The sequence below is a fragment of the Scomber japonicus genome, chromosome 1 (assembly GCF_027409825.1).
Source record: "Scomber japonicus isolate fScoJap1 chromosome 1, fScoJap1.pri, whole genome shotgun sequence".
NCBI classification, from domain to species: domain Eukaryota; kingdom Metazoa; phylum Chordata; class Actinopteri; order Scombriformes; family Scombridae; genus Scomber; species Scomber japonicus.
Window position 1 is genome coordinate 40,503,932 of NC_070578.1, and position 26,602 is coordinate 40,530,533.

The following is a 26,602-nucleotide window of genomic DNA, read 5'->3' on the forward strand; positions in this document are numbered from 1 at the left end:
CGTGCCGATCTGAAGGAGAGGAAAACAGCAATTAGAGACCAAACTCTGCTCACATCGACTCCAAACCCAACGGTTCCACTCCATTAAAACCAATCCTGTTTCTCCCAGTTATTATTTCCATTAACTGGGAATAATTTCCTTTTAAACAATGTGATCACATGCTATTCCACTCATGAGGTTTATATGATAAGAAGCCCCTGTGGACTGGCATGTGTGACCCTTCCTTCCATCTTCCCTCCTTCCTTCTTCCTTCCTTCCTCCCTCATTCCTTCCTTCCTTCCTTCTTCCCTCCTTTCTGTCTTCCCTCCCTCCCTCCTCCCTTCCTTCTTTCATCTGTCCTTCTTTTCTCCCTTCCTCTTTTACTTTCTCCCTCCCTCCCTCCTTTCTTTCTTCCCTCCTTCCTTCTTCCTTCCTTCCTTCTTCCCTCCTTATTCTCTCCTTCCTTCCTTCCTTCCTTCCTTCTTCCCTCCTTTCTTTCTTCCCTCCTTCCTCCCTTCCCTCCTTCCTTCCTTCCTTCCTTCTTCCCTCCTTCCTTCCTTCTTCCCTCCTTCTTTCCTCCATCCCTCCCTTCTTTCCTCCATCCCTCCCTTCTTTCCTCCCTTCCTTCTTTCCTTCCTCCATCCCTCCCTCCTCACATGCATTTCCACTCATGAGGTTTATATGATAGGAAGCCCCTGTGGACGGGCATGTGTGAGGAAAACATCCTTCCTTCCTTCCTCCCTTCCTTCTTCCCTCCTTCCTTCTTCCTTCCTTCACGTGTTTCAGTGAGAACAAAAGCAGTGTTCATAAAAACAAGCGGGACTACTTCCTGTCACACTTTAATGACAGGAAACAGGAAACAAGACGTTGCCTCTGTCGGGTTTTGTGGCCAAGAGGTGAAGATGTAGAGACATACAGGAAGCACCCAGGGGACTGAGTGATGAATGTATTTAATGTCATGTTGTCAGTGAGATAGATCTGTTGTTGTTCTTTTGATCATGTTTAGCATCTTCTACGGTTTAATGATGAAGGTAACTATGACAACTACTGTACCGTACCGTCCTCTACTGCTTTATCCTGGTCGGGTCGCGGGGGCAGCAGCCTAAGCAGGAAGCCCAGACTTCCCTCTCCCCAGCCACTTCCTCCAGCTCTTCCCGGGGGATCCCGAGGCGTTCCCAGGCCAGCCCAGAGACTCTCCAGCGTGTCCTGGGTCTTCCTCGGGGGTCCTCCTCGGGGGTCTCCTACCGGCTATGACATCTGTAATCTGTAAATACTGTGACATGTTGGGAAGTGAGGAGGAGGAAGTGCTTCCCCATCGTCCTTCCCGTCGTCCTCCCGGGTCAAATTGACCCTGTCTGTTTTGACTGTTCCTTCTTTCCTCCCTTCCTTCCTTCCTTCCTTCCTTCCTTCCTTCTTTCCTCCCTCCCTCCCTCCTCCCTCCTTTCCTTCCTCCTTTCCTCCCTCCTTTCCTTCCTCCATCTTCCTCTCTCCTTCTTCCTTCCTCCCCCCTTTCCTTCCTCCCTCCTTCCTTCTTTCTCCCTCCTTTCCGTCCTTCTTTCCTTCTTCCTTTCCTTCCTCCTTCCTTCTTTCCTCTCCCTCCTTCCTTCCTCCCTCCTTCTTTCTTCCCTCCCTCCTTTTCTTCCCCCTTTCCTTCCTTCTTTCTTTCCTTCCTTCCTCCCTCCTCCCTCCTTCCTTCCCTCCCTCCCTCCCTCCTTTCCTTCCTCCGTCTTTCTCCTCCTTCCTTCTTCCTCCCTCCCTTCTCTCTCTCCTTTCTTTCCTTCCTCCCTCCTTTCCTCCTTTCGATCTTTTTAGTTTCCATGGATACCAAATATCCAACTATATGAACGTTTTTGTGCTGTAGAGTCGTTGAAAGAAGCAAAAACAAACAAACCAAAGCATTTTTTTTTCTTCTTCTTCTGTTTTTTTATTTTTTTAACACATTTCAGATACAGCAGCTCTGCTTCGTATCAAAACCAATGAAGTCATGTTTTATCCGTTTAAACAAAGAAATGAACGAAGCCTGAGCGTGACACACTGATACAGGCGCACGCTGGCCAATAACTTCCTGTTTTTACTATGATAGCTCGTTATCATAATAACATTTTTACTAATTAAAGGGAAAATTCTGCTTATTATACAACGTGACTGCCACTTTTAAGGGCTCTATTTTAGCCATTTGATCGTCATCATCTTGGATATTTTTGGAGCCTTAAGTTGCTCGAGAGGACGAGAGGTTGAAGCCGACCCTCGTCCTTGGTGCTTGGTCACCACAGTGCTTTTACAGTCTATAGTTAACTGTGATGATGGTTAACTATGTTCTGGTCCTCTGAAATGAGGCCAACCAGGAAGTAACTTAGAGCTGCATTCTATCAAAAGGCCACCAGGGGGCGACCGTCTCTATACAAGTCAATGGAGAATTCACCAACTTCTCACTTGATTTCTAACCTCAGTAAACGTTTTCAAAATGTGTTTATGGTCTCAATCGCTAGTTTAAAGCCTTCTTCAATGCAGTATGATGTTCATTTGGGACATTTTGGCCTCCCTGATTTTATATGTGACGATAAAGCAGGGTATGCATTAGGGGGCGTGGCTACGTCCTGATTGACAGGTTGATTGACCAATGTCCTCGAGATCCAGCCCTCGTTACCATAGCAACCTCCCCGCTCCGCCCCATTGCCCCGCCTCATGCCCATATAAGTAGAATCCGTGTTTTTATTTTTCCCAGCATGCACCTGAAATTTTGAAGATGGCGCTGCCTAGATTAGAAACTATTGGCTTCCGAGCAGCAGTCCACAAACCAATGGGTGACGTCACGGATGTTACGTCCATTTCTTTTATACAGTCTGTGGTTTTTACTGTCAGTCTGTTGTTCTTCCAACCAAATTACATCATTAATATTTTGATCAGCAGAGAGAATAAGATCATGGTTGTACTTTTGAAGCCTCTGAGTAAAGATTGTTAACCGTAAAATATGCTGAAAATGTTTGTGACTGCCAGGTTGTTTTAAAAACTGAATTTTCCCTTTTATTATGTTACCCTGTGAAGAAACATAGAATGTGGCATAGTTGTTTAAAATCAAGACCCTGCTAACAAAAGGTAACCTAGCACCATACGCATATTTAAAAGCACAAAAAAAATGCTGCTCTCTCTGCAACTAAACTAAATAACCTAGAGGAGAGCAGCACATATATATCAAACCAGATATTATACATAATGATGCATATCAATCAAACGGATACAAAGTCTGACGCTCAGTTAGGCATCCAGAGCAAGTGGCCTGTACAGAATAACCAATAAACTTACTTACAGAACAATGGCCAAAACCGATAAATTGACATAAAGGGAGAAAAGAGTATCATCTGCATATGCGATGACTTAAAAATTGACAGAAATAAAAAAAAGAAAAACACGCAGGATTCAAAAGAAAACCTCCAAATTAAATCTTATAAATTAGAATCTGCATCAACATGCCATATATTCAAACTATACACAAAGATAAATATACAACATTTACATTATTGCTTGACATTCAGTTATGGCTAAAAAAAGGCATGTTCATTATTTGCCCAAAATATACAGATTTCTATTATTGTGCTTTGGACCTTGAGACGGATGTAAAGTGAGATGAAAGCAGGTGGCGGAAACATGATGAGATTTATTGATTGGTGGTGTTAATCCAAATCAGCTGACTAAAAGACATGTTTGCTTATTCTGAAATACAAGATTAAACCTGTAACTTTAACAATGAAATAAAGGATTTTATATTTTATGGTTTGAAGTTGGATCATCGTATGCGTAAAGACCTGAACAATTTACTGCTGACGTCACCTGACAACGGGAAAACCAGTGGGAAACCTAAATGAACGAGTTGCTGAGGAGGAAAGTAGAAGATTTTAAACACCAGGACAGAAAAGCCTGGCAGGAAGCAGGAAGTCTACTTCCTGCTTCCTGTCGTCTATTGGCTGAAACGTGCTGAACACACCTTTTAACCTTTTAACACCTTTAAAGGACCGGTGAAGGTTTGTCTTAACTCAACACTACTGCCATTTGTGTATGGAAATTGTTTTTGGTTGCTGTAAAACTTGCAGAGTCCACAAACCTCATGTTTATTATCTGTTTGAAGGAATTCACTTCTAAACAGACTCTAACTTTAGAATATATGGACTCAATTTATCTAAATTAAACTAACTTTATAGACAGCTGAGTGATTTTTGAGCCTCATTTCTTACAGTGCCGTCTAGTTCAGGGTCAGTAGGAACTTTAAATACATAATGGCACGTAATGTATCAAGACACACCTATCATGGATAAGAAACTCTGCTGTACAATTATTATAAAGCAGGTTGATTATTCCAGCTTAAATCCTCTTGTAATGTGTCTCATATCCAGCTGTAATGAAGGATGAGAGATCAGTCGCTCCTCATATGGTTGAAACTAAATGTTCACACTAGACGAGACTAGACGAGACTAACACACGACGGTCGGCAGTAGATCGACTCTATAGTGCAACGAATGTTCATCTCTCCACTCTGCATAGGTTCTCTATTGTTCTTATTGCTCTCACGAAGCTGAATGAATCTGTGGCGATGAGTTATGAGAAGTTTTTAACGAAAGGGATGATGACGTTTGATGATGTTAGCTCTGATTTGTCTCATTAAGAAGCAGAACATTGAGAATAATTCGGCTTAAGTCTTTCAGGTTGGGGAATGGTTGATCCTTTAGGTCATTTATCTGCTTCAAGCTTCTCTTCTCTGATTTTACTGTAAACTGAATATCTTTGGATTTTGGAGAGTTGTTAACATTTAATATTCTTAATTCTTTCATTCCACTTTGATCTGTTATTTTATATTTTTGTAAAGTGCTATATCAAATTATTATTACTAGAAGATATCACCTGAGATTATTTTATATACTGTGATGAGCATTTATCCCTGTTTCCAATATTTTATAGACAAAGCAATTTATCCAATGTTTATCCAATTTTACACTAATAGCCTTTGATTTTCTTTAAATTGTGATTAACTATATTATTTCTTTAATTATGTAAATTATGTATTCAGTTCTTATATATATCAATGTATTTTATCTGTGCTTTGCTCCTAATTTCATTCTGCTTTGCATGAATGTCAATAAAATGAATCTTGAATCTTGTGAGTTGCTAACTTTAAAGGATATTTAACTTATTGAACTGGAATAATTTGATAATGAATGATTTCCCTGCAGCTCTGTTTCCTCCTCTGAAGTACTGACTGTTTAAAAACTTCAAACTCAAAGAGGAGAGAGAGGAGAGAAAACAACCTGCACTTCCCCGTCAGAGCCACTAGATGGTGCTACAGACTAACTGCTGGTTAGAGACTCCTGCTGCCTGCTGTGTGTGTTTGATGCTGCTGTTTGTTGAGGATGATGATGATGAAGGCAGGAGGAGGAAGAGGATGATGAAGGCAGGAGGAGGAGGAAGAGGATGATGAAGGCAGGAGGAAGAAGAGGATGATGAAGGCAGGAGGAGGAAGAGGATGAATGAAGGCAGGAGGAGGAAGAGGATGATGAAGGCAGGAGGAGGAGGAAGAGGATGAATGAAAAACAAGCAGAATCATGAAGGATAAAAGTTAAAAGTTCTGCTGTTGAAATTGTACCATAGAAACATTTTTAACTGCTGATTACAAACAGGAAACAGGAAACAGCAGCTTTTCAAATCCTTCAAAATAAATCTTAAAACACATCAATATTTTTTTTTATCTAATAATTTTTTTTCCCACAAAAAAAAACCAATTCAATTACCTTTTTGTTAAAATTCTTAAAATGACATCTTCTCTTCTCTTCTTTCTACTTCATTAAAAAACATCGAGGATATTTAAACATGTAAATAATATTGTTCTTTTTTTTTTTGATCATTCTTTGATCATTTGTGACCTTTCCACATCACACTGCTGTAAAATATTGCATACTGGACCACGATTGGCTCCGAACTAGCTGTGATGTCACAAATCATGATGGTAGGTACTCTGTGCATGCATCATTCTGCACAGAGACGCTCAAACATCCAGAAAAGAAGCCTAAATCCAAATATTAGCTCTAATGTTCGGCACTAACTCATGAAACCGTATTTTAAAAATCCTTGTCGACAGTCAAGCTGAATTTTTTGGGAGGGGTTGTATCTAAAATAATGCAGACGACATGGGAGGGGTTGTATCTAAAATAATGCAGACGACATGGAGCAGATGATACAAGACAAATATGACTCAGTTAATATGATGTGGAACCCCCCTCCTCTCCCTCCTCCCCTTATTCTCATCATTTGTGACCTGCAGGCTTCAAGTTTCCACATCACACTGCTGTAAAATATTGCATACTGGACCACTGGATTGGCTCCGAACTAGCTGTGATGTCACAAATCATGATGGTAGGTACTCTGTGCATGCATCATTCTGCACAGAGACGCTCAAACATCCAAAAAAGAAGCCAGAATCCAAATATTAGCTCTAATGTTCAGCACCAACTCATGAAACTGTAATTTAAAAATCCTTGTCGACAGTCTTCTTTTTTTTTTGGGAGGGGTTGTATCTAAAATAATGCAGACGACATGGGAGGGGTTGTATCTAAAATAATGCAGATGACACAAGACAAATATGACTCAGTTAATATGATGTGGAAACCCCCCCCCCCCCTCCTCCTCCCTCCTCCCCTTATTCTCATCATTTGTGACCTGCAGGCTTCAAGTTTCCACATCACACTGCTGTCAAGTATTGCATACTGGACCACGATTGGCTCCGAATTAGCTGTGATGTCATAAATCATGATGGTAGGTACTCTGTGCATGCATCATCCTGCACAGAGACGCTCAAACATCAAAAAAAAAAAGCCAAAATCCAAATATTACCTCTCATAAAACTGTATTTTAAAGTCCTTGTTGACAGTCAGGCTGAATTTTATGGGAGGGGTTGTATCTAAATTAATGCAGACGACATGGAGCAGATGATACAAGACAAATATGACTCAGTTAATATGATGTGGAAACCCCCCCCTCCTCCCTTCCCTTCCCTCCCTCAAACACACACAATAATGGGGTGTAACAGCTGAAATCCAGCAGCACGGATGCAGCTTGACACGTCTGCCGCAGCAAAGTCAAAGCAAAGCACCTGAAACTGCCACGCTGACCACGAAAGCCAAACATCGTGCCACTCATCTCGATTTCTGTGGGTTTTTGTTTCTCTCGACGTGTGACTTCATGCCGCACCTAACAGTTAAATACGACATATAACTGTGTAACACCCTGCGTTATCACTCTGTTTATGTGTTTCATATGAAACCACAAACGCCTCCATGATGAGTCACATCTGGTTCTGCTGTATTTCAGCTGCAAGATGTTCAGATTTGAGCAGAAACTAAAAATTTGAACCTTTGGCTGATTGTAAACTGTGTAGATGTTGGTGATCACAGATATCCCCTTTTTTCCACCGAGCTGGAGACGGTGCAGGTTCGGAGCCAGTGCTGGTTCGGAGCCAGTGCTAAATTGGTGCTAATCCAAGCACCTCTTAAGAACCTGTTGCTTTTCCACCGGCAAGGAGCCACGCGATTACATCACTGTATAACGTAGCCAGCGCACGCTTTTGAAGCACTTCCATGATTCACCAGTGAGAGGCAGCAATATGGTGCAAGGCATCTAACCTGCTGGGAACGAAGAAGAAGAAGAAAAAAAGACGACAGCTCTGGCAAAAAAATGATAAAAATAGAACTTTTAATCAACAAATTTTTAACCCTCTGTAAATGCCACGCTAGTCAGCTAATGAACGTTAACCCCGCTAGCCCGGCTAATAATCGTTAGCCCCGCCCCCAGCCCTCTAATCGGTTCTTGCTTTAGACCAGCAAATAGTTGGTTCTTGCTCTGGCTCCCGTTCTGAGGCTCGGGGCTGGAGCTTTGGCGGTGGAAAAGCAAAGAACCGGTGCTTAGTCAGGCTCTGGACCAGCTCCAGCTCGGTGGAAAAGAGGTAAGAGTGGAGGAAGTTTGATCTTATTAGCTGCTCTGAGTAGAAACTGCTTCACAAAGTTAAAGTTACCCTGTTGGAGTTTGTGGATCTCTAAACTAGTAATGTTTAGGATGAATAGCAGAACATTAGTTCACCTGCAGAATAACAGGAAGGTGGAGGTTTAACCCTTTACATACTGTTCTAGTAAAACTTCACAAAACTTCACAGGGCAGCTTTAACTTTTGAGTGACAGCAGCTCATCAAACTCCCAGCAGCATCTACTGAACTCACTTCAAATTAAAGTAACTGTTAGAAGAAGAGGTGATGTCAGAGCTGAGTCTGATACCAGATGTGTGTTAAAGCAGGTGGAGAGGAGCCACCTGAGTCCTCACAGCATCCAAACCCAGAGGAGGGGGAGGAGGAGGAGGAGTTTCTTGTCTCTTTGTGTTGAGAAGGAGTGCAGTAGCTGTGTCATCGTCCTGATCTCCATCGCTGTGCTTAAAGTCCGTCGGCTCCGTGTGTGTGTGTGTGTGTGTGTTTGTCTGTGTGTGTGTAGGTGTGTGTAGGTGTGTGTGTGTGTGTGTGTTCACCGGTCAGTCATCAGGCTGCAGACTGAGGTCGGCTCCAAACAGCTCCTTATAAAGAGGAGGGAAGTGTGTCCGAACGATGTCGGGATAAACGGCTCTGAACGCTGAGAGCTTCTCTGTGTGACGACTGCAGAGGGAACGCAACGCTGACACCTTGAATCTGAGCTGAGGAGGAGAGGAGAGGATAAGAGACGGGGAGAGAGAGGAGAGGGGGAGGAGAAGAGAAGGAGAGGAAATGAGAGGAGAGGAGGAGGATAAGAGAGGAGAGGGGGAGAGGAAACAAGAGAGAGGAGAGGAGGAGGATAAGAGGAGAGAAGAGGAAAGGAGGAGAGAGAGAGGAGAGGAGGAGGAGGAGAGAGAGAGAGGGGGGAGGGGGAGGAGAGAAGAGAAGAGGAAAGGAGGAGGAGAGTGGAGGAAAGGAGAAAGAGGAGGAGAGGAGGAGGATAAGAGAGGAGGAGTAGGGAAGAAGAGAGGAGGAGTAGGGAAGAAGAGAGGAGGAGGATAAGAGAGGAGGAGTAGAGAAGGAGAGAGGAGTAGAGAAGGAGAGAGGAGGAGGAGAGGAAATAGAGGAAGAGAGGAGGAGGATAAGAGAGGGGAGAGGAGAGGAAACAATAGGAGAGGAGGAAAGGATGAGGAAAAGGAGAGAAAGAGGAGGAGTAGAGGAGGAGAGGGAGAGGAGAGGAGAGGAAACGAGAGAGGAGGGAGAGTAGGAGGAGAAGAGAAGGAGAGATAGGGGGAGGAGAGGAAACAAGGAGAGTAGGAGAGGAAGAAACGAGAGAAGAGAAAACGAGAGGAGAGGAGATGAGAAGAGGAAACAAGAGAGGAAAGAAAAAAAAGGGAAGAGAGGAAGAAAGAAACAGGAGTGGAGATGAAACAAAGGAGGAGACAAAAGAAGAGCTTTAACATTAACAGATCAGTTCATCAGATATTTATTATAAACTTTTAACAGCTGATGAAAAGAGTCTGAAACTGTCTGAACTGTTTCACTGCAGACATAAAAACAGCAGCTCTGTTTGTTCAATAGATGGATTTATTCTGTCAGAAGCTGCTGAGTTCAAATGAATCTGAAAGTGTAGGAAATATGAGTTTGTATTTCACAATCCGTCCACCAGGGGGCAGCGTGAGGCCACTGTTTAAATGTATGGGCCTTAAAATGGTCTGACTCACATACATACATGCATCCTGACTTATGTTTATGTTTAGATCCTAATTCTCTTATATATGGTGTGTTCTTGTTTTCCTGACATTGTGGGGACTCTGATCACACACTCACATAGTGGGGACTCGCCTGCTTTGTGGGGACCATAATGAAAATCATTATATTTTTAGGGTGAAGATTTAGTTCAAGGTTTTCTTATCCTACTTAGTTAAATCCTTTAAGGTAAGAGGTGTGTGTGTGTGTGTGTGTGTGTGTGTTTTCTCAGTGTGTGTGTGTGTTTTCTCAGTGTGTGTGTGTGTGTGTGTGTACCTTGTTCAGCACTCCGTCCTCTCTCTGGTTCTTCTGCAGGACGTGTTGCAGAGCCAGCTGAGTCTTCTGCTGCAGCTTCTCCACCTGCAGCTTCTCCTGCAGCCACGTCCGGTCTGCACACACACACACACACACACACACACACACACACACACACACACACACACACACACACACACACACACACACACACACACACACACACATATACACAACCACACACACACATATACACAACCACACACACCCACACACACACCCACACAGAACCACACACACGGTTGTTCAGCTTGTGTTGGTTAGAAAAACAGACAGTCTGCCCCCCTAAACATTACTGATTTGAATCATCAGTCGAGCCTCTGAGTCGACTCTGACTTTTCTTTTTCTTTTGTCTCTGTTTCATCATCGTGCAACAACAACAACACAGGATGGCAGCGTCACAGTCTATAAACTTTTACAATGTTGTGTCTCTAAATTACCTAAATGAATAATAACTGTGATAAAAACAGAGGACAGCGTGACAGAGTGTGAACGTGTGTTGCATCTTCAAAAAGTATTTATCCATAAACACCTGCTGGAAAAAGGAGAGGTCCTCTTATAATCAGGGTTGTCTTATATTTGAGTCATTACAGTAAAAAAAAAATCTATTGGAGCCATTACGGTAGAATAAACCCTTCTATTTGAGCTATTACGGTAGAATAAACCCTTCTGTTTGAGCCATTACGGTAGATTAAACCCTTCTATTTGAGTCATTACGGTAAAATAATACCTTCTAAGTAAAATACACCCTTCTATTTGAGCCATTACGGTAGAATAAACCCTTCTATTTGAGCTATTACGGTAGAATAAACCCTTCTATTTGAGCCATTACGGTAAACTAACCCTTCTATTTGAGCCATTACGGTAAAATAAACCCTCTGTTTCAACCATTACGGTAGAATAAAACCCTTCTATTTGAGCTATTACAGTAATATAAACCCTCTGTTTCAAGCATTATGGTAAAATGAACCCTTCTGTTTGAGCCATTACGGTAAAATGAACCCTTCTGTTTGAGCCATTACGGTAAAATGAACCCTTCTATTTGAGCCATAACGGTAAAATGAACATACCTGCAGAGAGCAAAACGAATGCTGAGAAGAGAGCGAGCTCGTCCTCGGACAGATGCAGCGAGCACAGGCTTTTAGCGAAGTCAAACACTGATGTGATCAAGTCGTCACAACCTGGTAACACACACACACACACACACACACGCACACGCACACACACACACACACACAGAGGGAAACAGTGATTACCACATACACACACTTTTCAGTAACTTCTTTGTTTGTTTGCAGCAACTTTTTAACCTGACTTTCACCCAAAGATTCAACACTTCTGTATATATTTCCATAGTGTTGATAAATATGTACATAGCTCTCCCTCCTCTTACATATTTATGCATATATTTATATTCTTGTTTTTACTCTTGCTTGCACAATCTGGATTGTCGCAATTCATTTCATTGCAATTGTACCTGTACAGTTTGTATGTGACAAATAAATATTCTATTCTTATCTCGTCATCTCACTGCTTCATAAGACATGTTTCATAAGAGGCACGTTAAAAAGATAAAAAGGGGCGGCTGTGGCTCAGGAGGTAGATTGGTTGTCCTCCAATTGGAAGATTGGTGGTTCGATTCCCGGCTCCTCCAGTCCACATGTCAATGTGTCCTTGGGCAAGACACTTAACCCCACATTGAACCAAACAGCTGCGCCAATGGTGTATGAATGAGAATGAATGATTAACTTTCTCCTGATGAGCAGGTTGGCACCCTGTATGGTAGCTCCTGCCATCAGTGTGTGAATGGGTGAATGACATGTAATGTAAAGTGCTTTGAGTGGTTGCAAAGACTAGAAAGTATTAAGTACAGTCCATTTACCATAAAAAGCTGCAACAGTGATGAGTAAATGAAGCAGCTACAACTAAACATGTAGCAAGTTAGTTGGCTGCTGAGTTGCTGAGCTAATAATTGCCCCCCCAAAAACTATGTTCAATAACAAGCAATCATTGCAGGAATGTGACTCAGAAATAGTGACCAAACATTTGAATGGCTCCAGCCTCTCAAATATCTCAACAGCTCAACATTTTAGACACAACAAGCAAACTGGAGACATCGCTGACACTGTGTCACTGTGTCACTGACCCTTTGCAGTGGTCGAATTACTCAGTGGCTTTTTTGGGGGGAGCCCTGTTTTCCGATGCACCACGACTTCCCCCTGACCATCTCCTAGTAGGCTTTCAAGGGAGATCGTGTCCTAACCCTAAAGCCCAATTTCCACCGGGTCCGTCAGCGGCGCGTTACAGCTGCGCCTCGGTCACCGGAGCTGATCAGTGCCTCTATAATCAATGAGAGTGTTTCCACCAGCAGCGCCTCAGCAGCATCTCAGCAGCTATCAATCCGCAGCATTTCTATTTTTGACGGAGCCGTTTCTAACTCGCTCACTCACAAGCTCAACAGAGCAGATTGCACCAGACAGGAAGTCAGACACAGAATCGGCATAATAAAACTTCCGTCTTTCAAAATAAAACAACCCGTGCAGCCTCCCGATCGTATTACAGCAACAAACAGGAATAGATAAAGACTCCATCTAGCTACGTAGCTACTGACAGATGACATCACCACAAACATCAAAGAAAATTACCAAATCAACCAAAATTGAGCAAGTTAACAAAATTGGGCGGTTTAGTTGTGCTGCTACTACAGCAATTACGGTAGACTAAAGGCACTCGTTCAGATTTTATTGTGCTGCTACTACAGTAATTACGGTAGACTAAAGGCACTCGTTCAGATTTTATTGTGCTGCTACTACAGTAATTACGGTAGACTAAAGGCACTCGTTCGAATTTGATTGTGCTGCTACTACAGTAATTACGGTAGATTTGAGTGGGCTGCCGTAATTACTGTATTAACAGTGCAACGTCATTTTAAAAGGTAGATTTCTCTCCCAGAGCTCCGCTGCTGTAACGCTCCCAGTGTGAGTTGACGTTGGGCAGAGGACGGAGCTAAACCGTGGAGCAGCCGTTCCGCGCTGCTGACGGACCCGGTGGAAATCCCCAGTAACCCTAACCTTGTAATTCTTCATACTGATCTAATGCCATTATAATGTATAAAATATATCAGCTGTTTTACTTTTAATCAACTGTGAGACAAATGTAGTTCAGTAGAAAGTTCAATATTCATCTGAAATGTTGAGTAGAAGTATAAAATCCCTCATTACTGTACTTTAGTAAATGTACTTTGTGACTTTCCTCCTCTGATGAGACAGCTTGAGAAAAGTCAAATCTCCCACTGATCCTAAACTCGGCTCCTGTTGAGTTTATTAGACGTGACAGCTGTTATCTGTTATTTTGGACTCTTTCTGTGACAGGAAGTGAGGGGGGGGGGGCAGCAGGAGTCTCACCTAAAGCTTTGAAGACTTCGGGACCGGCGAACTTCCCGTCGAAGTAGACGGTGTTGTTCTGAGAGTCGAACACCCGACACATCCGGACAAAGACGACCTCCAGAGAGCCTGGCGGAGAGAAAACGCTGATGGTTAATGTGTCACCTGATGATGTCACCAGATGATGTCATCGAGTTAATCAAGTCACCGCACATTAACTCTGCAGAGAAGATGGTTTCACTTCTCTGTTTCACCCTAGCACTCCGTAGTACTCCCTACTACTTCCTAGTACTCCCTAGTACTCCCTAGCACTCCCTAGTACTACCTAGCACTCCCTAGCACTCCTTAGTACTCTCTAGTACTCCCTAGTACTCCCTACTACTCCCTAGCACTCCCTAGCACTCCCTAGTACTCCCTAGTACTCCCTAGCACTCCCTACTACTCCCTAGTAGCCTTCCTAGCACTCCCTAGCCCTCCCTAGTACTCCCTAGCCCTCCCTAGTACTCCCTAGCACTCCCTACTACTCCCTAGTACTCCCTAGTACTCCCTAATACTCCCTAGTACTCCCTAATACTCCCTAGTACTCCCTAGCACTCCCTACTACTCCCTAGTACTCCCGAGCACTCCCTACTACTCCCTAGCACTCCCTACTACTCCCTAATACTCCCTAGTACTCCCTAATACTCCCTAGCACTCCCTAGCACTCCCTAGTACTCCCTAGTACTCCGTACTACTCCCTAGCACTCCCTAGTACTCCCAAGTACTCCCTAGCACTCCCTAGTAATCCCTAGTACTCCCTAGTACACCCTACTACTCCCTAGTACTCCCTCGTACTCCCTAGTACTAACACTGAAGTATGGAACCATGCAGCACAATGAGACCCAAAGTACCGACCATTATTAGACCCCACCATGTTCTGGGTCTCTAATGTTAAAGTGTCTTACCGGCTTTCAGCAGCACTATCTGGTCGTTCTGACAGAGGTCCATGAAGCCGTCGATACGTTTAGCGAACTCCACGACGTACTGGATGGCCTCGGTGATCTTTATGGCACAGATCTGCCACATCACCTCCCGAGGCTGCAACACCACAGAGAGGAAAACAACGTCAGGAAGTAACACTGGAGGAAGTGAAGGGAAGTTAAAGGGAAGTTGGGATTGAAGAGTATGAAGATGTCCTTAACCCTCCTGTTGTCCTCAAGTCAAGGAAGGAAGGGAGGGAGGAAGGAAGGAAGGATGGAAGGGAGGAAGGAGAGGGAGGAAAGGAGGGAGGAGGGAAGGAAGGAATGAAGGAAAATAGGATGGAAGGAAGGAAGGAAGGAAGGAAGGAAGGAAGGAAGGAAGAAAAGAAAGGAGTAAAGAGGGAGGAAGGGAGGGAGGACAGGAGTGAGGAGGAAAATCGGAAGGAAGGAAGGAAGGAAGGAATAAAGGAAGGAAGGAAAGAAAGGAGTAAAGAGGGAGGGAGGAAAGGAGGAAGGAAGTAAGGAAGGAAAGTAAGGAGGGAGGAAGGAAGGAAAGGAGGAAGGAGGAAAATAGGAAGGAAGGAAAGGAGTAAGGACAATAGAGGAAGGAAGGAAAGAAAGGAGTAAAGAGGGAGGGAAGGAGAAAAGGAGGAAGGAAGGGAAGGAGTAAGGACAAAAAGAGGAAGGAAGGAAGGAAGGAAAGAAAGGAGTAAAGAGGGAGGGAGGGAGGAAAGGAGGAAGGAAGGAAGGAAGGAAGGAAGGAAAGAAAGGAGGAAGGAAGGAAGGAAGGAAGGAAAGAAAGGAGTAAAGAGGGAGGGAGGGAGGAAGGAGGAGAATAGGAAGGAAGGAAAGAAAGGAGGAAGGAAGGAAAGGAGTAAGGACGAAAAGAGGAAGGAAGGAAGGAAGAAAGGAAGGAAGGAAGGAAGGAAAGAAAGGAGTAAAGAGGGAGGGAGGGAGGAAGGAAGGAGGAGAATAGGAAAATAGGAAGGAAGGAAAGGAGTAAGGACAAAAGAGGAAGGAAGGAAAGAAAGGAGTAAAGAGGGAGGAAGGAAGGAAAGGAGTAAGGACGAAAAGAGGAAGGAAGGAAGGAAAGAAAGAAAGGAGTAAAGAGGGAGGAAGGAAGGAAAGAAAGGAGTAAGGAGGGAGGAAGGAAGGAAGGAAGGAAAGGAGTATGGACAAAAGAGGAAGGAAAGAAAGAAAGGAGTAAAGAGGGAGGGAAGGAGAAAAGGAGGAAGGAAGGAAGGAAAGAAAGGAGGAAGGAAGGAAGGAAAGGACTAAGGACGAAAAGAGGAAGGAAGGAAGGAAGGAAGGAAAGAAAGGAGTAAAGAGGGGAGGGAAGGAGGGAAGGAGGAGAATAGGAAGGAAGGAAGGAAGGAAGGAAGGAAGGAAGCAAAGAAAGGAGTAAGGACAAAAGAGGAAGGCAGGAAAGAGAGGAGTAAAGAGGGAGGAAGGAAGGAAAGAAAGAAAGGAGTAAAGAGGAAGGAAGGAAGGAAGGAAGGAAAGAGGAGTAAAGAGGGAGGGAAGGAGGAAGGAGGAGAATAGGAAGGAAGGAAGGAAGGAAGGCAGGAAGGAAGGAAGGAAAGGAGGAAGGAAGGAAGGAAAGAAGGAAAGAAAGGAGTAAAGAGGGAGGGAGGGAGGAAAGGAGTAAGGAGGGAGGAAGGAAGGAAGGAAAGGAGTAAGGACGAAAAGAGGAAGGCAGGAAGGAAAGAAAGGAGTAAGGAAAGGAGTAAGGACGAAAATAGGAAGAAAGGAAGAAAGGAAGGAAGGAAAGAAAGGAGTAAAGAGGGAGGGAGGGAGGAAGGAAGGAAGGAAGGAAGGAAAGGAGTAAGGACAAAAGAGGAAGGAAGGAAGGAAAGGAGTAAGGACCCAGGTTGACCCACCTTGCTCTGGTAGGCCTCCACCTCGTCCTGCAGGAAGTTCTGCCAGCTCATCTGCTGCAGCTCCTCCCTCAGGTACTGACACGTCTCCAGGTGAGACTTAGAGATGACCTGAACCAGATGATCTGAAACACACACACACACACACACACACACACACACACACACACACACACACACACACACACACACACACACACACACAGACACACACACACACACACACACACACACACACACACACACACACACACACACACACCACCGTGAGCCTCAGATAGAAGACAAAGGTCCAGACTGATCCCACTTAAACCCCATATGGGCAAACACAGGTAGGGTTACCATGGAAACGGCAGATAAATCCACTTCCATCTATCTTTCTTCCCTCCTTCCCTTCCTTCCTCCCTTTCTCCCTTCCCTGTTTACTTCTTCCTTCCTTCCATCTTTCCTGTCTTCCTGCCTTTCTTCCTTCCATCTTTCCATCTTCCCTTTCTTTCTTCCTTCCATCTTTCATTCCTTCCTTCCTTCCTTTCTTACATCTTTCCTTCCTGTCCCTCCATCCCTTCCTTCCTTCCTTCCTTCCTTCCTTTTTCCCCTTCCCTGTTTACTTCTGTCCTTCCTTTCTTCCTTCCTTCCTTTCTTCCTTCCTTCTCTCTTTTCTTCCTTCCTTCCTCCCTTTCTTCCATCTTTCCTGTCTTCCTGCCTTTCTTCCTTCCATCTTTCCTTCTTCCCTTTCTTCCTTCCATCTTTCATTCCTTCCTTCCTTCCTTTCTTCCATCTTTCCTTCCTCCTTTCCTTCCTTCCTGTCTTATTTTCCTTCCTTTTCTTCCTTCCATCTTTCCTTCCTTCTCTCTTTTCTTCCTTCCTTCCTCCCTTCCTTCCTCCTTCCTTCTTTCCTCCCTCCCTCCTACCTTCCATCTATCCTTCTTCCCTTCCTTCCTCCCTTTCTTCCTTCTCTTTTCTTCCCTCCTTCCTTCCTTTCTTCCTTCTCTTTTCTTCCCTCCTTCCTCCCATCTTTCCTTCCCTTTCTTCCTTTCTTCCTTCCTTCCTTCCTTCCCTTCCATCTTTCCTTCCTTCCACCTTTCCTTCTTCCCATTCTTCCATCTTTCCTGTCTTCCTGCCTTTCTTCCTTTCTTTTCTTCCTTACATCTTTCCTGTCTTCCTGCCTTTCTTCCTTCCTTTTCTTCCTTAAATCTTTCCTTCTTCCCTTCCTTTCTTCCATCTTTCATTCCTTCCAATTAATTGTTACAGCGATGAATGAATGGATTAAATAACAGCACAGAACGATAGGACAGCTAATAAAGCCTCTGTTTGGATGAAAAGGGAGGAGGAAGGGGGGCTCGAGGGTGGGGGGGGGGGGTAGGAGGGGTGGGGGGGGGGGGGTATTAGGATAAATGCTTTTTGTCAAAGGGGGAAAAAAGTGAATAAAAATAAATAAATCTCCGGGGAGCGTAAGAAGATGATTTCCCAGAGCGAGCGCCCGGCCACGTCCCAATCGGCTCTAATTAACAGACAGCTAATTACCACACACACACTTTAATGAGCTCTGAAGATGAGTTTCCAACCTCCTGCTATTTTAAACCACCTTTCTGTCTGTTTGCCCCACAGCCCCCCCCCCTCCCCTCTTCCTCCCCCCTTCCCTCCCTTCCTCCCTCCCTCCTCCTCATCCTCTCTTTTCTTTTGTCTCTCCTCCTCCTCCTCCTCTCTGTCTGCTCCACTTCTTTCATGATATTTCCTCATCTTCTTCCTCCTCCAGCTCTCATCCTTCCTCCCTCCTACCTACCTTCCTTCCTCTCCTTCCTTCCTTCCTTCCTCCCTCCCTTCCTTCCTTCCTGCTATTTTAAACCACCTTTCTGTCTGTTTGCCCCACAACCCCCCCCCCTCTTCCTCCCCCCTTCCACTTCCTCCCCCCCTCCCCCCTCCCTCCCATCCTCTCTTTCTTTTGTCTCTCCTCCTCCTCCTCCTCCTCTCCGTCTGCTCCACTTCTTTCATGATATTTCCTCATCTTCTTCTTCCTCCTCTAGCTCTCATCCTTCCTCCCTGCTTTCCTTCCTCCTTCCTTCCTTCTTCCCTTCCTTCTACCTACCTTCCTTCCTTTCCTTCCTTCCTTCCATCTTTCATTCCTTCTTTCCTTCTCTCTTTTCTTCCCTCCTCCCCTCTTTAGTTCTTCCTTTTCTTCCCTTCTGTCCTTTTATCTGTCCGTCCTCCCTTCCTTCCCTCTTTTCTTCCTTCCTCCCTTCCTTCCTTCTCTCTTCTCTTCCTTCCTTCCTTCCTTCTGTCTTTTCTTTTTTTTCCTCCCTTCCTTCCTTCCTTCTCTCTTTTCTTCCTTCCTTCCTTCCTCCCTCCCTTCCTTCCTTCCTGCTATTTTAAACCACCTTTCTGTCTGTTTGCCCCACAGCCCCCCCCCTCCTCTTCCTCCTTCCTCCCCCCCTCCCTCCCTCCCTCCCCCTCCCTCCCTCCTCCTCCTCCCTCCCTCCTCCTCATCCTCTCTTTTCTTTTGTCTCTTCTTCTCCTCCTCCTCCTCCTCCCCGTCTGCTCCACTTCTTTCATGATATTTCCTCATCTTCTTCTTCTTCTTCCTCCTCCAGTGTTTGTTCTTCCCTCCAGCTCTCATCCTTCCTCCCTCCTTTCCTTCCTTCTTCCTCCCTCCTACCTACCTTCCTTCCTTTCCTTCGTCCTTCCTTCCTTCCTTCTTTCCTTCTCTCTTTTCTTCCCTCCTTCCCTCTTTAGTTCTTCCTTTTCTTCCTTCTGTCCTTCTGTCCTTTTATCTGTCCGTCCTCCCTTTCTTCCATCCTTCCTTCCTTCCTTCCTTCCTTCCCTACATCTTTCATTCCTTCCTTCCTTCTCTCTTTTCTTCCTTCCTTCTTTCCTTCCTCCCTTCCTTCCTTCTCTCTTTTCTTCCTCCCTTCCTTCCTTCTCTCCTCCCTTCCTTCCTGCTATTTTAAACCACCTTTCTGTCTGTTTGCCCCACAGCCCCCCCCTCCCTCCCTCCTCCTCTCTTTTCTTTTGTCTCTTCTTCTCCTCCTCCTCCTCCTCCTCCTCCTCCTCCTCCTCTCCGTCTGCTCCACTTCTTTCATGATATTTCCTCATCCTCTTCTTCTTCTTCCTCCTCCAGCTTTCTGCCTCACGCTGGATCTTTTATTTAGTTTATTTATTTTTATCACGTTAGAGTAAAACCAGATTCTTCTTCTTCTTCTTCTTCTTCTTCTTCTCCTTCTTCTCCTTCTTCTTCTTCTTCTTCTTCTTCTTTTACTAACTGAGAACTAAACTCATCACTGATATATGATCCAGCAGTTACTGATCATCATCATCATCATCATCATTCATCAGTTCATCGTGTTTCTGTCCAGCTGCTAAATGTAAAGTCCAATATTCTCTCTGTGTTTAGGAGCAGGAGGAAGAGGTCCTCCTCCTCTTCCTCCTGCTCTACCTCCACCTCCTCTTTCTCTTCTACCTCTTCTACCTCCTCCTCCTCCATCTTCTCCACCTCCTCTACCTCCTCGTCATCTACCTCCTCCTCCTCCTTGTTCTCCTCCTCTACCTCCACCTCCTTTTCCATCTCCTCCTCCTTCTCGTCCTCCACCTCCTCCTCCGCCTCCTCCTCTACCTCTTCCTGTTGTACCACTTCTACCTCCTCCTACTGTTGTACCTCCTTCTCCTGTTGTACCACCTCCTTCACCTCCTCCACCTCTACCTCCTCCTCCTCTCCCTCCTCCACTTACTCCACCTCCTCCTCTTCCTCTACCTCCTCCTCTTCTACCTCCTCCACCTCCACCTCCTCCTCCTTTACCTCTACTTCCTCCTTATCCTCCTCCTCTTCTACCTCCACCTCCTCCTCCTTTACCTCTACTTCCTCCTTATCCTCCACCTCTTCCTCTACTTCCTCCTCCTCCACCTCCTACTGTTGTACCACCTCTTTCTCCTCCTCCTCCTCCTGTTGTACCACCTCTTTCTCCACCTCCTCCTCCTGTACTCACCGAGCTCAGCCATGGAGGTAGTGGGTGAAGTCTCTCCATCACTGAAGGAGCAGTAGGGGAAGAAGCCGTTAGTTGATCTGTAGTCACACAGCGGCTCCGGTTTGATGTCGTTGATATCCAGTCCTGATTGGTCGGGAGACGGCTGGATGTCAAGGTAGTACCCGCCCCCTCCTCCTCCTCCACCTCCACCTCCTCCTCCACCACCTCCTCCACCTCCTCCTCCTCCAGAGTCTGTCTGTTTCAGGCAGAGGGAGTTCATATTATCACTTCTCATCTCCTCTCATCACTGAAAGGCAGTTTATTTATATCAGGGGGGTCAAACATGAGGCCCGTGGGCCAGAACTGGCCGCCAAGGGGTCCGGTCCGGCCCACTTTCCTTCCTTCCTTCCTTCCTTCCTTCCTTCCTTTCTGTTTTTTTTCCTTCCTTTCTGTCTTTTCTTCCTTCCTTCAATCTTTCTGTCCTGTCTTCTTTTCCTACTTCCTTCCTTCTTGACTTCTCTTCCTTCCTTACATCTGTCTTTCTTCCCTTTCTTCCATCTTTCCGTCCTGTCTTGTTTTTGTCCTTCCTTCCTTCCCTCCTTCCTTCCTTCCTTCCTTCTTTACATCTGCCTTTCTTCCATATTTCCTTCCTATCTTGATTTTTTCCTTCCTTCCTTCCATCTTTCATTCTTTCCTTCCTCTTTCCTTCCTCTTTCCTTCCTTCTTTCCTTCCTTCTTTCCTTCCTTCGTTCTTTCCTTCCTTCTATCCTTCCTTCCTTCTTCCCTTCTATCCTTCCTTCTTTCTTTCCTTCCTTCCTCCCTTCTATCCTTCCTTCCTTCCTTCCTTCCTTCTTTCCTTCCTTCTTTTCTTCATTCCTTCCTTCCCTTCCTTCCTACCCTCCTTCTTTCCTTCCTTCCTCCCTCCTTCCTTCCTTCCTTCTTTCTTTCCTTCTTTCCCTCCTTCCTTCCCTCCTGTTAATAATCCGGCTCACATCAGATCATATTGGGCTGCATGTGGCCCTTGAATGAAGATGAGTGTGACCGCTCTGACATTTGGTGCATTTCCTACCTTGGAGGAGACGGAGCCTCCTTCTGGGGAGGAGTCGTGCTCCATGTATCCTCCCAGCTCGTCGGGTAGCTCAGTGAGTCCGGCGGAGGAGAGGCCGTAGTGAGGAGACAGCGGCTCAGACTCGGCCGGGCTCAGGCTGCCGAGGCCGGGGTGAGACAGGAGGAGGGAGCCCTGCTGCTGCTGCTGCTGCTGCTGCAGGCGATGCTTCTGCACCTCCGCGTACAGACTGTCACGCTGCTTCTTAGACATCCGACCAAACTTTACAGCTGAGAGAGGAGAGAGGAGGAGAGAGGAGAGAGGAGAGAGGAGAGAGGAGAGGAGAGAGGAGAGAGGAGAGAGGAGAGGAGAGAGGAGAGAGGAGAGGAGAGAGGAGAGAGGAGAGAGGAGGCAGCATCGAGTCAAGGAAGGAAAGGAGGGAGGGAGGAAGGAAGGGAGGAAGAAGGAAGGAAACGAACGAAAGACAGAGGAAAGAAGAAAGGGGGAAGGTAGGGGGAGGAAAGAAAGAGAGAAGTAAGGAAGGAGGGAAGGAAGGAAGGAAGGAAGGAAAGAAGGAGGGAGAGAGGAAGGGAGGAAGAAGGAAGGAAAGGAAAGAAGGACAGAGGAAAGAAGAAAGGGGGAAGGTAGGGGGAGGAAAGAAAGAGAAGGAAGGAAGGAAAGAAGGAGGGAGGGAGGGAGGAAGGAAGGACAGAAGGAAGGAAGCTTTAGCATTTTCACAAATAAAATAAAAGTTTCACAAACACAATAATAGCTTTCAGACAAAGGCAATGTCTTAGAAGTGTCACAAAAACCTGACAATTAGTGAGCAAACAGTCGCATTGCAGGTTAAATTCATTCCCCCTTAACTTTCCCCTTAAGTGCCGAATCGGAAATCGAAACTTCAGCGTTGTGATGAAGTTTCATCCAGAGCTAAAAGGGATGAAATGGTCGCGGAGTTTCTGTTTGAAAGGTATTTTTATTTTGCATAATCTAACATAAAACATCTGTAGCAGCTCTTCAGCACTTTCTACTGTTTACTGGTTGAACCGGAGACTCCCAGTAAAGAGTCAGAGACTGGAGCTTTTCATTTAGCCAACATTTCATTATAATTATCTATCAGCAGATGTTACAGGTGATGGTATATAGATGATTGGAGTTGGATGATGTGAGGATATGATGATATTTAGGTGTGTATGGTCTGGAAACAATATAATAAACGGTAACGCGTTAATCACCATGGCAACAGTGGTAAACGATGTAACTGGAGGCTATCGTGTAAATCAAAAACATTCAATAAACATAAGAAGTGACATCAATAAACATTACAATTTCTCTCAAAGTAATATATTAATGTGTTAATTAATGGTGATAAAATAAGTTGTTGCTATTTATGGCACTAATAACCTTCTTATATACAGTCTATGCTAATAACAGAAAACCGTTATAACCGTTATAGAAATGTGCTAGCATAATGCTAACGAGTGCTAACGAGTGCTATAACTGCCGTTTAAAGTCTATAAATGACGTCAGATTTACATAATCAATAAACAGGTTATAGTCAAACAAACAATCAGTGAAACATCAATTGTCATAACTTACTTATCATTTAAGGACGGGTGTTTGGGAAAATAAAGTTAGCCGGCTTCATAGCGTGTCACACAATAACCGGTCAGAAGGAAACCATGGCAACAACAAACTTAGGTTCCGCCCTCAGTCCCTCTAACACAGGGATGTCAAACATGCGGCCTGTGGGCCAGATCCGGCCCGCCGAGGGGTCCAGTCTGGCCCACTTTCCTTATTCCTCCATTCCTTCCATCTTCCCTGCCTTCCTTCCTTTCTGTCTTCTTTTTCTTCCTTCTTTCCTTCCATCTGTCCTTCCTTCCTTCCATCTTCCCTTCCTTTCTTTCTGTCTCATTTTCCTTCCTTCCTTGCTTCCTTCCTTTCATCTTTCTTTCTTTCTGTCCTTTCTTCCTTCCGTCTTTCTTTCTCTCCATCCTTCCTTCCTTCCATCTTTCCTTCCTTCCATCATTTTAATGATCCGGCCCACGCGAGATTAAATTGGGCAGTATGTGGCCCTTGAATGAAAATGAGTTTGACACCTGTGCTCTAACCACATGAGAAAAACATTTTCAATGTGTGAAATGCAAGAAAGGTAAGAGTAGCTGTAAGCTTTGCTTTCCTAACTTAATTTTAATTTTGTCTTATTATTCTAATATAAATATGTATACTCAGCAGCTGAGCTGGTTCATAGTGAAACAGTTCATTGAACAGTTTAACAGACTGAAGTGAGATTATAAATCAACTCTCATTCAGAGCGTGAAGAAGAAACTCAACCAGCAGTTTAGTTTCTGTTTACTAAATGCTGACGGCCAGATGTCTGTGCACGTGAGAGTGTGCACGTGTGTGTGTGTGTGTGTTACTAAGTTTTATTACGTGTGCGTGTGTGTGTGTTATCTGTGTATGTGTGTGTATGTGTGTGTGTGTGTGTGTGTATGTGTGTGTATATGTGTGTGTGTGTGTGAGTGTGTATGTGTGTATATGTGTGTACGTGTGTGTGTGTGTGTATATGTGTGTGTGTGTGTGTGTGTATGTGTGTATATGTGTGTACGTGTGTGTGTGTGTGTATATGTGTGTGTGTGTGTGTGTCTCACCGTCTCTGGACATTCCCACTGACAGTGTGTGTGTGTGTGTGTGTGTGTGTGTGTGTGTATATGTTTGTATGTGTGTGTGTGTGTGTGTGTGTGTGTGTGTGTGTGTGTGTGTGTGTGTATATGTTTGTATGTGTGTGTGTGTGTGTGTGTACATGTGTGTGTGTATGTGTGTATGTATGTGTGTGTGTGTGTGTGTATGTGTGTGTGTGTGTGTGTGTGTGTGTGTGTGTGTGTGTGTGTGTGTGTGTCTCACCGTCTCTGGACATCCCCACTGAAAGACATTTCTGCAGACGGCAGTGTTGGCAGCGGTTACGACTCGTTCGGTCGATCAGACAATTCTTCTGTCGAGGACACGAGTACGCAGCGTTTACTCTGCTGACTCCTCCTGAAGAAACCCTGGGGGGGGGGGGGGGGGGGGGGGGGGGGGGGGGGGGGGGGGGGGGGGGGGGGGGGGGGTGGAGAGAGAGAGAGGGAGGGAGAGAGAGAGACAGAGAGAGAGGGGAGAGAGAGAGAGAGAGAGAGACAGAGAGAGAGAGAGAGAGAGAGAGAGAGACTTTAAAGGAGCAGTTCACACATTTAAAGTCTCCTCCTGTTTCTTTCCTCTTCTTTCTTTCTTGTACTTTCTTCCTCCCCCCTCCTTGTTTTTTTCTCCCTCTTCCACCTCCCCCTTTTTCTTCTTTCCTTTTCTTTCACATTCAGACACTGAAGCTTCATATTAACTGTGGACTGTGGGTTTAGTCCTCCATCACTTCCTGTAAACATGATGAAGGATCTAATGCTCAGTATGAACAGGAAGAATCATTACACACACACACACACACACACACACACCACACACACACACAGAGAGACACACACACACACAGACACGCACACACACACACACACGCACACACACCACACACACACACACACACACACATATATACTAATACACACACACACACACACACACACACACACACACACATATATACTAATACACACACACACACACACACACACACACACACACACACACAAACACACACACACATGTTCAATTTGGCTCCTGTGATCCTGAGTCTCCATCCAGAGGGGCCCCCCCCCCCATATATGAATCTCTATAAGCAGCTCTGTCTGTAGCTGTGAAACGAGCCTCCAGCTTCCAGCAGCTGTTCCAGCAGCAGCTCAACAAACTCTCCTGGTTTGTGTTTTTGGAGGGAAACCAGGAGAAGCTGTCATGTGACTGATGGTCATGTGACTGATGGTCATGTGACTGATGGTCATGTGACTGATGGTCTGAACCAGTCACAGGCTGTGTCCCAATCCGAGGATGCATCCTTCGAAGTACGCAGCCTTTGCGGCCTTCGAAGGATGCATCCTTCTGAGGAACCTCCGAAGGACGCATCAACCGTTGTTAAATGAGACGGTCTAGCCTTCGAGGCATTTCCTGGTTGCGTCACCAGCTGTTCCCTCCCATAAGACGAGAAAGACGTCTCGCGCAAAGGATCTTGGGATATGGGAGGCCGCGAAGGATAGTAGCGATGCATCCTCGAAAAAGAGGGAAAAGAAGGCCGCATTTCAGGGCTGCATTTGAAGGACTCTTCGAATTGGGACAGTCTTCACGCGGCGTTGTGACGTAATCGGCCTCTAAATGCGCACTTCGAGGATGCAGCCTCAGTGTGTTCCTGTCATGTGACTGATGGTCATGTGACTGATGGTCTGAACCAGTCTCAGTTTCCTCCCTCCTTTCCTTCCCTCCTTCCTTCCTTCTTTCCTCCCTTTTGAAAGCTTTACACCAGACACCAGATTATATAATGAATCCTCAAAGTGGATCAAAAAACGTTTGAATTTGAAGGTTCAAGAATATCACAGTTTTTATCTTGTACATTTACGACTGTAATCTCAGAAAATCTGAGGTCAGTTTATTTATTTTATTTATTTGACATCCTTGTCTCTAATAAACCTAATAAACATCTGGACTCTTTAGGAGGAAACCTTAAAATATGACAAAGAAATGAAAATGTAAAGAAACCCATAAATGAAGCGGGACTGTGTGTGATCTTCCAACAGAAAGATAAGAGATAAATGAGCGTCTCCATGACGACGGGGCTCAACAGGAAGTGAGTTGGTACCTTGCATCCCTCGCAGGTGATGACTCCGTAGTGGATCCCTGATGATTTATCTCCACAGATCTTACAGGGAATGATTTCAATCTGAGCTGCAGAGAGACACACAAGCAGAGAGACATCTGAAAACATCTGGAAACATCTGGAAACATCTGGAAACATCTGAAAACATCTGGAAACATCTGGAAACATCTGTCCTAATATCAGCATTGCTCAGGTCTTATTGGTGATAGAGATTTCTGACCTGTCTCTCCCTGCCTGTCTCTTAAAGCTATAAATCATCAAATTAGAAAAAAGAAAAAACAGATATTGAATTCCTCTGATTTTATCCTTTTATAAAAACACACATTCAGGTACCGTCTGAAACTTGAGAATCTGATGATTACGCCAGTTTTTCAGTTTTTTCAGGACAAATGGTTAAAAATAAGAGGTATTATTTGGGGTTCAGAGGGTTAAATGTTGTCACACTGCATGAAGACATAACTGAGTTACATCAGCATATAGTCATGGTTGAAGAAAGAGAAACATGAAACCACAGTGAGTTAAAATGTGACAGAAGTAAAAAAATGACCAGAAACTGCTGC

General features: G+C 44.9%; 1 pseudogene; it reads right to left on the minus strand.

The window, feature by feature from the left end:
• Positions 1 to 8,535: 8,535 nt before the first annotated feature.
• LOC128369678 (nuclear receptor ROR-alpha A-like) overlaps positions 8,536 to 26,602 on the minus strand; it is a 154,550-nt pseudogene continuing 136,483 nt past the window's right edge.